Source organism: Corapipo altera, unplaced genomic scaffold, assembly GCF_003945725.1.
Source record: "Corapipo altera isolate COAL_440 unplaced genomic scaffold, ASM394572v1 67, whole genome shotgun sequence".
NCBI lineage: Eukaryota > Metazoa > Chordata > Aves > Passeriformes > Pipridae > Corapipo > Corapipo altera.
The window spans coordinates 176492-189577 of NW_020884906.1; the positions used below are offsets into that span (position 1 = coordinate 176492).

A 13086-nucleotide genomic window follows, 5' to 3' on the forward strand; every position below is an offset into this window, starting at 1 on the left:
GCCCCTGCCTCCCCCTTTGCACTTTGCTGTGCATGTTTAGCTTCCAGTATTCCATCACTCCTCAACTCCTGCAGCTCTGGCACTTGAGTACCTTCAACTGTATTGTACCTTTGGTTCTTTGCACAACTTTATTTCTTCACCTGACCTTCTGCGCTGTCCTGCGCTGTCTGCTACTTCGGAAACATGTTTCCAAGCATCTGAGATACAGTGTGAGGCCACAGTTTATCCCAGTGCTGCAGCAGCTCTGCTTAGAGCTGATCAAGTGAAATGGATAGACAGGGAAACGGGACTTCCAGACCCATTTGGCTATTTCTGTTACACTGTGTGTGTCATCCTGGGTAAATCCAGTTACCTCTTTGTTTCTTTGGTGCTGAAATTGTCGGTGGTGTCTATACCAAACATTTCTAGAAAAGTAAAATTAAAAGATGCAATATAAAAAAGAATTGTATAGTCCTTTAAGGGGTGTACCTACATTAATTGCTGAGCTCTGTCACACTCTAAAGCTCATGTGTGAGAAATTCTACAAATCAATAAAGAAAATAACCTGGGAAGGAGATTGGGTCTCTTATTACAGCTCAGTGTCAATACTGTAGATGTCTTAATGCTCGTTAATGACTGTCCTTAGTGGTATTTAGACAGTGTACATTTCCTTTAGCTTTTTTCAAAGTCCAGATGAGCTGCTCAGAGCTCTCTTAATGATGCAAATTATTTAATGCTCATTTGTATGCAGAATGCTCCTTCTTTGAAAGTACTTCACAGAATTGGAGCCAAATTCAGCCCTGCAGCTCCACTGAAGTCAGTACTTGTCTATGCGTCTGTTGGTCCTTCTCTTTTTAGTTTTGCTTGAAGAATTAACTTCTTGTTATGCTGATTACATTTTTTTTTTAGAGGTAATATCTGCAAAGGCTTTTTCGTCCTTGCCTCCCAAAAAAGCAACTCTAAGTACAGAAACAGTTCTGCTGATTCTCACATCTCCCTCTTTACCCCTGCAAAAGGAGGACAGGCTAAGCAGAATACAATTTTTTGTGTTCTTTTCTTTCCTCTACTTTGCACCTCCTAAGCACAGTTTCAGTGATATCTGACACTTCTCCTGAAGATCATCCTGCAGAATCTCTGCCATCTGATCTATGCAAAATACTCTCTGTGGCCCATTTCTGGTTTAACACCACATGAACTGATGGAGGCCCAAATCTTAGGTTAGTTGGGCTCCATATAACAATGTCAGGATGTACTTTTTCATGGTTGAGAGCAATATGGCATGGGAGCCTACCTGATACTTTTAATTAAAAGTAGCTGCTGAAAGGTGGAAGAGACATTCTTGGTTCAGGCATATACTCATTTTTTAGTGTTATGACTTCATAACCGCAGTATTCTTGTAATGTAATTTTTAACTCATCCCGATTATGTTTTTAATACACACATTGAAAGAAAATAAAAAAATCTTCTGCAATAATATCATTCACTCCCACTAAGTAATGAGTAGAGGCGTGACTTTCAGCTTTACAGCACAGACCCACAACCATCTATTACCTGCATGGAGAAAGTGGGAGTAATGGAAAGGCATCCTTTCTAGATGTGCATGTCACTAGAATGGGCAGAGACGTTTCTTGTCAGGTGTTAAGAGATATGCTGGCAGCAGAGGGATGAGTGTTGAGAGGTGGGAATAATAGGTTCATTTCCAAGCTCCACAGCGGATAAATCTAGATGCCCTGCTGCCATATTTTATATAATATAGTTACAGTGTATGACTGCTTCCCCTCTCCCTTTCCTGCAGCACTGTCTTCCAGCTCCTGCCTGTGTTCATTTGGAGGTTCTCTGTAGCTCACTTCTTCCCCTGCTCCCCTCAGCTCCTCCCTTCCCAGTGCTTGCCCATCCCTTCAGGCCTGCATCTCTCTTCCCTCTCCCCTGGTGGGGATGGATGTAATCCCCGGGGGAATGTGGCCCACAGGCCTCTGCAGGACTGGGGCGTGTGACTCTGGAGAGCCTCTGATGGTGAATAGAAAGCAGGAAGAAGGAATCTCTTTCACCTTGCAGCACAGGGAGGGAAGAGCTGGATGTCTGTGGGGTGGTCAGTGTGCCTGGCTGTCGAGCCAGCTTGTCAGAGGAAAAATAGACAATAGACTTTTCAGCTGCATGTGCCGTTTCCTTATTCACCGTGGCTGGGTGGTGTGTTCTCTGCCTGTGGTTTGAATAAATGTCTTGCATAGCTACCTTCTGCTTCAGTCCCCTTGGGATAGCTCTTTCCAACTCAGCTGCATCAGTGTGCTGAAGATTTTAATTCCAAGCGTGTGGACCAGAGGGAAGAAGAGAGAGAACTTCATGCAAAGCATGTATGTAAGAAAGCTTTAACTTCAGTCATATCTGTAAAAGCTGCTGTATGTAAAACAAGCTTCACCTGAAGTGCAAGTTGAACAAAGCTCTCTCAATCATATTAACTTTTCTTGTCTTTCCTCTTTGTGTTTATATGTTCACAGAACAGTCAGAAGTGTTTGCAAAGAGAATCCCAAGCTACTGCTAGGATCCAAACTTGGGATGGTTTTTAATAAGGCTTTGCATTTGAGATGTTGCTGTGCTTTAGAGAGTATCCTGGAAAAGTCAACAGAGATGTAATGGCAAAAAGAAATATAAAGATCACAATTCTGTCTGGGGAAACTGAGTTTTGTCTTATGTAGTAAGCACCCATCTTAACCCTGCTAGAGCAGAACAAACCCCCTTCTCCAGCAGAAACCAGAGTTTGTTGTTAATTAACGTCTTACTGGAAACTAAGTCTTTGCCATCTGTTCCGCCACCTCACTACGAATGCCGCTCGTGTTGATTATGTAAGTAAAAATGAAAATATATTTTGGTAGAGTGCTGCACGGCGCTGTGCTGAATCTTCTCCTGTTCCTGTTTACCATTCCCATCCCACAAGGAAAGGAAAAGGTGACAATTGTTTGACTTCTTGGCAGCTTTATCCTGGAGCTGCCATTATGGCTGCCAAGCCCTGTGTGTTGTGGGAGCAGCCACCTCATCCCTGCTGCATTTGAGCTGGGAGCCCTTTGCAAACCCTGGTTATTAGACTCATGAAAAATCCGCATCAGGAAGATGCCCCTTAAACTGAAGCTGCTCTAAATTCTTGTGAGGGGTTAACTTGAAATCCAGAAGAAGAAAATTGAAAAGAAAGAGGCTAGGTTACTCCATAAGTGATAGCATGACCTCTGAGAGCAGCCGGCTGCTCCTGTTACAAGCGTGGCCTCTGTCTGTCTAAGGGTGGAGGAAGAGAGAAAGAGGAGGGGTAGTTTTCCTGTAAGTGGGTTAGAGCAATTACTGAGGTCTCTTACAGCAAATGAAGTTGTCAGTGTGAGTCACATTCCCTTTTTTCTCTCACTGCCAAGTTTTAGGCAGTAACCAGACAGAAGGAAGAAAAGAAAAAAAAGGACAAGCAACAATAGGGAAAAGTTGAACTGAAACAACCCTTCATTGGGGTATTGTTTGACGTTTTAGCTCTGATTGTACATAGAGATAAAGGATCTATAAATATCCTGTCTGCTGAAATTCCTTATCACAACATCGCCTGTCAGCTGAACAAATAGGTTAGGTTCTCCAAATAATACATAATTACATATGTAAATATAAAATTACTGATTAAATCCCTGTGCCACATGCAATGGAGCTTCATCCCTGGGGGAGGACATTAACCTCTTGTGGTGTTCTGAGAGGTGCCACAGCCCCAGCACAGCACATGCAGCTGGTACTGGTGAAGTGGCACAAGCTCGGAGACAGGGCTTGAATAAGCAAGGAGATATTTATCTGCCTGACTAGATGAGATGAAAGCATCTTCTGACACTTTTTGAAAGTATTTGAGCATTTAGTTCTGTTTAGCAAACGGCTGGAAGCTTTTCTACTCTGCTTCAGAGCTTTTAATGAAGCATTGTGATTCCCATTGTGGTCAATTGTTTGACACTTTTATTATTACTGGTATGCAGAGCGTTTTTTAATATTTGACGGCTGGAGAAAGAAGTATTTTGTGCATTCAAAGTTCTAGCACAAAGCTGCTGTTTTCCATTCTGCCTTTGTCTTTTATTCTGGCTGATGCAAATAAAAGAAAGACAGAACTGATTAAATTACATTTGTTTACTTCTTCCTTGATGATAATAAGACACAGCCTGCCTCCTCTAAAAGACAGAAATAGAGGATGTGACTGTTTCTACAGTATTTCTAGAAAGACTTTTTTTTCCCTTACAATATAAAGGCATTTATTTGTTTCTATTGTCTTGATTAACCAGATAATGTGCACTTCCTAATGTGTGTGGAACAAGAATAGAGCAATGAATGACAGTTAGAAATGGATTCCGTTTGGAAAGCTTCTGTCTTGTTATTTTTATTAATTCAACAGTATAAATGATCAGACCACATCACAAAACAAACACAGCAAGATACTTCTGTCCTCCACAGCAGGATGGCTTCTGATCATTGCACAAAGCAGAGTCCTCCATTGCAGGGCTGGGTTTGTACACCCACAGTCCTTCCTGGGTCCTGCCTTGGGGCCCTGGTGCTACTGGAGTGCTGAGGGGCAGAAATAGAATCCTCTGGATTGTTTTGGTGAGTAATGCGCATGTCTTGATGATTGTGTAATACTTTTTTTTTTTTTTTTTGAACACTTGTCCTGAGAAAGGAGGCCTGCATTTGTCTGTCTGGCTTGTGCAGTGTGTTTGCAAGGAAAAAGACCCTGGATCGAGAGGACATTTCTAGAGGACAGCAGGTGCTTGTGAGATGGTAGGACAAAGCCACCAGGAGCAGAGAGAATTACAGCAGAAAGACTTTGGGAAGGGTCAACGGTAGAAACACGAGAGGCAGAGGACGAGCAGAAAGAAGGTGGTGAGGAAGTCACTATAAAACTGCCCTCATGATTGCTTTTTCCTGCATTTTTCAAGAACAGAGAAAAGTGCAGCAAAGGATGGCAAAGGCAAGAGAAGTGTCTGAAGGCTTCTCAGCAGTGCAGTCAAACCTCTGTGTTTTACAGCTGAAACTCGTCTTATGGACTGATATCACCTGGCAGCTGAGCCAAATCCAAAAGACTGCTGGTATCAAAATGATGCTTCTGCTTCCAGCCCTGCTGCTTTCAATGTGCAGGTCTGGTGCTTGTCTGCCTCTTTAATGAGCTCATGCAGCTCAGTAAACTGCAAGAAAATAAATTCAGTAAAAAATATACCAGCCCAGGAAATGAGAAGAATTAGATGCTGTGAGAATGGAGACTGGAACTGCAATGAGTGAGAGAAGTATGAACATCAGATTTTTTTGCTGAGGATTTGGTGTGTTTGGGGGGATGCCTCACTGCTATTTGATGCCTAACCTCCCACTTCACCTCCTAGGTGGGGCTTCCCTCAAAAGGGCACAGGATGAACACTGCCTGACCCATGGAGGGTGACTGGATGGGTGAAGGAAGGTCACACAGCAGCACCAACCCACACAGCAGAGAAAGGACTGAATGGAACTGCAGGATACCAGGAAGATGTTGGCATGGGTAAGAGTCCTGGAAGATGAACCAAGGAGGAAAGAGCACATGTGCAGAGTAACCACAGAAGGTTGCAAAAAGCACTGGAAAAATTCTTGAATACAAGATGATGGTCCCATCCTAGCTCTTAAAGGATTTATTCTTATGTATCCATGTGGCTGTCCCTGAAAGTGGGATCTTGCTTATGTCCCTTATTTAGACATACATTTCTCTAAATTGGTATTTGATAAAAGGACAGCTGCTGCATTTTATTATCTGTGATAAGCAGCAGTAAAAGCTGTTCAGAGTTCATGATGGAAATGTATCCATATATTGGCATTTATCCAACTGCACTTCACAAAGGTAAGTGGGACATAAGAGTGGTGCACAGCCCCCTTTTAATCCATTTTCTCTAGATGGGGGTACTTTGCCTCTCTGCAGGAAAGGCCAGCACAGCTCCTGTGCTAATAAACACTCATTTCTCACTGCAGCATATGTGCTTCCCAGACTCATAAATCCAAGCAACTTGTAGTTGAATAACAATTAAATATCCACGTGAATTTCCATACCACGGTCTGGTGCACAAGGCATAGGCTAAGTGGCTGCACATCTGTTGTCTGCTCCCCCACATGTACTGTTGGCAGAGAATAATCACTTAATCTTACCCTGCTGCCGTTAATGGTACATGTAAAATTGGATGCAGAGCATCATCCTGCAGATATTTTGCCATGTCCTTCAAAAAGAATGGTGTTCTTTTTCTTTTTTTTAAAGTAGTAGGATTCCAGGCCAGGGATTCAGTTTGACTATTTACATAAGTGGGAAATGAGACATCGTATTGAAAAGTTAATTGAGATGCAGGATGCTGTTGGATATCAAAACAATTTTGTGTCACTTTTACAAAACCCAGAGACTCAGTAATGCAGTTAAGATAAATGTAGTGCCTGATTACAATGGATGTGTTGCACTTACAAAAGGCATCTCTTATCATGAGGCTCTTCATATCTGCAATAATAACCACCATATGTCAGGTAAGACAAAGATAATGTGAGCCAGATAATTTTCCGATTGTTAAAACTTTAAAAATCCAAAAAGCTACAAATGTCTTAATTATTAATTTAATTTTGCTAGATGTGGTGCTGGTAGCTGGAGGGAACTTTTCTGAGGTTCAGTCTTTCCCCTGGTCTAACTGATAACAGTCTGTGTGGCAGAGTTTTAAATGTTATAGCGATTTAAAGGAGTAAGAATTGTACGTAGTCACTACCCATCTTGAATTTCCGTGCAGCAGGATTTTATCACATGAAACTGCAGTTCAGATGTTCCCATCTGGAACAGATAGGCCTTGTAGTTTGCTCTGAACTTGACAAGCCTTCCTCAGTGGTGAGGCTGTAAGAGGCACAAGCCTGTCTTGTGCCTCACTGTACAGTATTGTTGTTTTACAGGTACCTATCAAAATGTTTATTCCCTGTAGAATTGACAGAAACCTTGAATTCCCTCCCCAACCCCCACCCTGTCAGCTTGCAGACCAAGTCCCAGCCATGATCACAAGAACATCCTGAATCAGTCACAATAATTTGCATTTCCTTGCCAAAGATTTTATCTGCTGGGTGTGCAAATTGCAACATCAAGGTTGCTGGTGTTGAAAAATCTGCACTCTTCTGCTCCCCAGCTCTACCTTTTCCAGCAAGGTTAATTTATCCCGAAAAATTAATTGAGGCAACAAAGCTGTCAAGTGAGAAAGGCTACACAGTGAGACAATACCACTGTGAACATCTGGACGATTTGTATGTTTGATTGGGTACCTCAGCACTGGCAGATTATTGTTGTTAGAAGCAAATCTTACTCTTGTCATTTCCATACAAGACTCTGTGCTGCAATTCTGCAGATGTTCATTCTCTGTGTCCCCACACTGTTTAAAAAAATGACAAATGATGATAGTAAAAATTACATTTGGTCATTCAAACATCTTGCTGTTTACATATAAGAAGAATTATGTGCTGGGGTGCAATGACCTAATAAGAGATGCAACATGGCCTCCAGGAGGAGGTGGATGGAACCCTCAGAATCTGCTTCTCTCACACAAATAGTCCTCTGATATATATAATGAAAACCTTCTTTTGTTTATAATGACAGATGCCACGGGGGGTGTATATTTGGAAATTATTTTTTCTCTAGGAGTGTTTATTAACAAATGTTTGAAAGTTTTATGATGTGGTGAAAACTGTATCTCTCGTGATAAACAGGAAGTGCTCAGAGATATTGCATTACCCTGTAATGCAACACAGATTCCAACAGCTTGGCTCTTTTTTTCAAAATATGTTGACACTACTTCCTTCAGGAAATTACTCTTCTCTGTACTGCTTTTATCTGCTATAGATATGCAAAACTGCAAAAGAAAAGATTGTTTTAAAGAATGATGATTCATCAATTTTGGACTGTAGAAATGGATCTCTGTAATATTTACAATATCTATTAAAAATGAGCAGCACAGACTCTATGGGCTGTCAGGTCAGTGGATTGAGCCAAGTGCAAGGAAAATAGACTGATACCTCCCACAGCACAGGTGCACCTTAGAGAGCAAAGATGCAGATTTCCCTGCAGGTGCCCTGAAGTGTGTCCCAGCCATAAATCTGGAGATGCCTCTTCTGCAGTTCCATGTCAGCAAGGCCAGCACCTGCCCAGCAGAGGAGAAGAAGGAATCCTGTTTCCATGTGATCTGCCAGGAAAACTCAGTAGGACAGTTTATTTTGCATATGGAACCTTATATTCAAAATTGCTGTGCTAAGCCTCCAACCTGCTCCTAAAGGCTGCCACCCAGTTGTCATGGGATGTTTTATCAATGCTGGCTGAATTTTAAACCCTGGTGACTTTTAGGTGAAAATGTCAAAATGCCATTAGTGTACTGTCCCTTATCACTTGTTTCTGTTCAGTCACTGCCCATTGTTTATACTAAATATAATAAGAGCAGACAGGTAGGACATACCTGTGCCATCACAGTCATTAGTCAACATCACAGTGTACTTGTGATGGATATCACCCCAGCAGCCAATGATGTCAGGGAAAGCAAGTCCTGGTGAGCTCTTTTTGGAAGGCCTGGCATCATTCTCCAAACCAGTTCTCCATGAAGGGACTTGTGTGTCTGCCAAGGGCTTCACATACACGAAGCTGGATGGAGTGGGGTCTGGATGTCACCCCTCCAGCTATGACCCTTCTACTCCTACTACCTGTTGATTTTAATTTACATTCTTCCCTCCTCATTCTCTTTTACTTTTTCTTGAATCACTGTTTCTCCCCTGTCCTAACATCAGCCAACCTCTTCATCACAAATGCTTCCTAAATTCTTTAGCTATGAGCAAGAAGTATTAAAAATGGAGCTACTGCAATATCTGGACAACGTAAAACCCTAATCATCCTGTTTCTACATGCTTTGACTTCTGCCTCTGCTGGAGGCATCACTTGTCCTGCCTTACAGCTGAACAGAGAACAAGTGGGAGAACAGGCTGCATGGTTTAGTATTTGTCAATTATTATACTTCCAAGGCTTTGTAATAATTTTGTATCTTTTTTTTAATTGTTTTTTATTTTCCTAGCAATCAGTTATACCAGAAATATGGAGATCCAGAGACTGATATAATACACTAGCTAAATCTTTTTGTAAGAACTTAATGGTCTTTCAGTTCATAAAGCTTCAGCACAAGAAAACAAAGGTCATGTACCAGGACCTCAGTGACGACTCACAAGTCACTGCAACATTCTGTATAAATACTGACTACATGTATGTTTTGTTTTGTCAGACCTGTAAAATAACTCTTTATCTGGTGATTCAATTCTTTTATCATTCCCAGCTTGTTTACTGAATTTTAAGTCTTGGGCAAGATGAAGCAAGCTCATGAGGAGTAGCTGGTTTTCAAAAGATACAAGCTCCAGATAAGCGAGGACAAGTAAAGCACACACAACAACATTGAAATCACCCAGAGTTTTGTTGCAGCTGACTGAGACAGAGTGTGCTTTGAGGCTGGGAAATTTCCATTACTGAACTGCAGGACAGTGCCTGGATGCTGCTGCTACTGCAGATGAAAAATAAAAGCAACTTAATTTTACACAGACAGCAACAAAATGTCAGTATGTTAATTAAAATTGTTAGACTTATATAATAAGCTTTTAAGGTTGCTGTAAAATGGATCCCTTGTAAGATATTTAAAGTATAATTGTAAACTATGTGTTCAAAATTAAGAAACGTAAAAATGACTTAAAATTGCAACTATGTTTTCAAATTATATTTGTAAAGAGCAAACATACCCAGAACATGATAGATAATACAAGACATCTCCTACAACAGTGACAGGTTCTGACAGTGACAGGATGATGCCCAGTGCAGGATCAAGGCTGTTATTGACAGTATCATTCTGCAATTAATAATCTTTTGTGCTCCCCTTGGCATGCACAGAACAACCACAGCAATCTGTTTACAAGTTTTAACTCCATGGTGTCTGAGCCACCATAAGCTCCCTGCAAACTCCATCAGAATGTCGAATGGAGAAGAAAGGAAATACTGAGGGGAAAACTAAATTTGTTCTGGCATCAGGTGGACAGCAATTTGGGTGAGAGACTGTTTTTAACTTCCCAACAGTGTGAGATTACAGCGAGACCCTCCTTTTCATTGAGGTCACTTTATGCTGTCAGAGCAGTAGCTGACATTCAGATGAAGATCTCCAGGGATTTCAGCTCTGTGTCACCCATTCGATCCAGCCCAGGTCGGTACTAACTAGAAGTCATTAGCATCTGATGCTCTTAGAATAGTTCCCTGTGGATCAGAGCTCATATCTAAGCAATTTCAGGAACCATTACCATGGTTCCTGAGTGCCTTAGAAGTTAAAATATATCTTTATAAAACATTTTAACGTGTCTTTTTTCTCTCTCGTCACCCCCGCACAAAGGCTTGAGGTCTTTTTAAATAATGCTGGGAAAATTGTATATACTTAATGCCTGTGTTTTGTTGGGGTGATGAGGAGGTTCAGGGTCACACTGATTTATTCCAAAAGCAAGTGCCATACTCCTAGAGCAGCTACCAAGAAAGCCATGGCTTTGATGTCCCAGACAAATAATAAAACTAACAGACTGATGATGATCTGGACACATATGGCTTCAGTTTTGAATTAGCACAAAACCCTGAAATCCCTCCCACCCCCACTGAAGAGTGGCACCATAGGGCAGCTCTGTGGTGTTTGTCCTTGGCCCCAGCCCAACAGTGCTGATCCCAGGGCTCACAGGGCCTTCATGAGATGATGTTCACTTTTCAAGAGACCTATTTACAGAACACGAATTAACAGTTAAAGTAATACATGTGTTACAGGGAATTTCTAGACCCTCATTGTAGGATGAACTCATCCATGTGATTCCTGAACGTCATATGAAGATGGAGACAGTCCAAACCATGGCATATTTGCACAGACTGATTGTATGGCTTAGCTGTTTCCTGATATACCTGTTAAACTGCAGAGACTGTGTTTCTGCTTCGACAAACTCTTCTCAGAGGTGCTTTGATTTCTATTTGAAATAAGGAGGGTTTTTTCCTCCTTGTTCTCATTATCTGCCATCATTTTTCAGTAAGTATCATCTCTTCTCCCCAAACACAGCCCTTTACTTTAAGCATGGAACTAATAATTTTCTTAAAATGTGTTTATGTTCTTTCCAGAATTGAGGCTTTAGTGTCGCCTTGTTAAGGCAAAAGACCCAACATTAAGTGCAGGTACTGGCAGTGTGTTTCAGTACGTTGAAAAGCAGTTGATACTCCTCCTGTCTGCTCTCAGCAACAGCAGAGCTTCACTGAAATACGTGCACTGAGTTCTGTCATGGGAGGAGTTTTTGGGTAAGCATTCCATAGCTTCTGACCACTTATTTGGGTTTAATTGGATTAGACACATATTTGAACACAGCACTCAAAGGAGCTGACAGTCTTTCCACAATTTCCTGGCCTGCCTGGTTGGTTTCCTTTTTGATCAGGCACATCCCAGTGAAAGTAGAAAATAATCTAGATACGTGCCAGTTTTTAATTAAATTTGCTGTGACAGGCTGTGTTTAAGCTAGATTCTCTACAATAATTTGTTTTGCATTTGCTGATGACAGATTTATTTATGTATGTAATCAGAACTGTAAGCACAATTTCACTTTTAGAGTTAAGACAACCTTTTAAATAATATTTTACTTGGTTTCAGAAAAATTAAACACTCGCATTTACTGCTGTCTACAATATCTGAGTGAAAAAACACTTTTTCTAAAGTGAAGGAGAATACATCATGGAAAGGAAAACATAAACAAGTAAAAATAAATACATCAGAAGCATTATCCCACTCAAATACACAAACCCATGAGCTGTAGAATTGAATGTCTGTTAAATACAGAGAGAAGTTTATTAGATTATGTTGCTCTTGCCTGAGAGCTTGCTTTCCATCAGCTAAGGCTGGGTGGCACCTGGAGCCCCAAGGGAGAGGCCTCAGGGACATCTGGATGTGCATCCAAAAACAGTGGCTTCCCTCCTGGTCAGAAGCCAGCCTGGTGTTTTGGGGAGGTGAGCAAGTGTCAATGAGGGGATTGTACAGTTGTGGAAAAACACAATTGTCCAGCTGATGGCAAAGGAAGCTGGATTGGAGCAAGTAAGGACAGGAGAAGGTGGGATGCCAGAAATGACCCTATGGGAGCTGGGAGAAGTAGGACATAGGCAGAGACATCGGCAGGGACACTTGCAAGGCAAAGACAGACTTGAAGCAGCACAGTAGCCAGAAGAGATGTCAGTAGTGAAAAACATCAATAGGAAGAGATGCAGATCTGAGAGAAATGTTAAGGAATAGGGCAAAGGATTACCAGGGAGAACCTGGGAGCAACTGGATAGTCATGGAACATCTTCTGGCTGAGCACTGTTACACCGGAATTAATAATTTAAAAACTAATAACTACTTAAAAGAAAAAAGCCTGGTGGTCCAGGGGTGACGGGCTGATCACAGTGTGCTCTGCTGACAGACTGGGAAGGGTGTGAATGTGGAGACATGAGCACTGCCAGGTGTGTGAGATGTACCTGACCACAGACCCTGCACACCTCGAACAGCCAAGGCAGGGCTGCAGTAGGGGCTCAGATCCGGGTTTAGTGCTTTTTGACAGGATCATTAGGGAATTGCAGGGAAAAAAAAAAAAAAAAGAAGAAGTGGAGTTAAGGTCCTTGTGTGTAACTTTTGCAAAGAAGAAAAAGCTATTTTAGGAAAACCGAGCCTTTAAGGGAAACAGAAAAGATATGTCACTGTGGCGAGGAGTGACCCAAGGCTTCAGACAAACCATCGACTGTGCTTTCACCTCCCCTGCAGAGTTTATTTACATTTGTACTGGAAGTAGCCAACAGGAAAACGAAATTCCATGTAAAAACAGCGTGTAAAAAGAGGTTACGAGCTCAGGAAATGTCAGAACTAAACTCGCCCTTATCACGGTCACTCGGCTTTCGCGTGCGCTGGGGGACAACAGTGGGTGCGACCGCGCCTCGAGCCCCGCGAGCCCCGTCCTTCCCTCAGCCGGGGCACGGGAGAGAACCGCGACGGGGCGTGGGATGAGCGGTGGGATCGAGCAGTGGGA

General features: G+C 42.0%; 1 long non-coding RNA gene across 1 annotated transcript; it reads left to right on the forward strand.

The window, feature by feature from the left end:
* The first annotated feature begins 456 nt into the window (after nt 1–456).
* On the forward strand, nt 457–9664 carry LOC113951374. Its single transcript, XR_003529127.1, has 3 exons — nt 457–4581; nt 4914–5258; nt 5352–9664. It is a non-coding gene; the product is annotated as an uncharacterized LOC113951374 (long non-coding RNA).
* Nucleotides 9665–13086: the final 3422 nt, after the last annotated feature.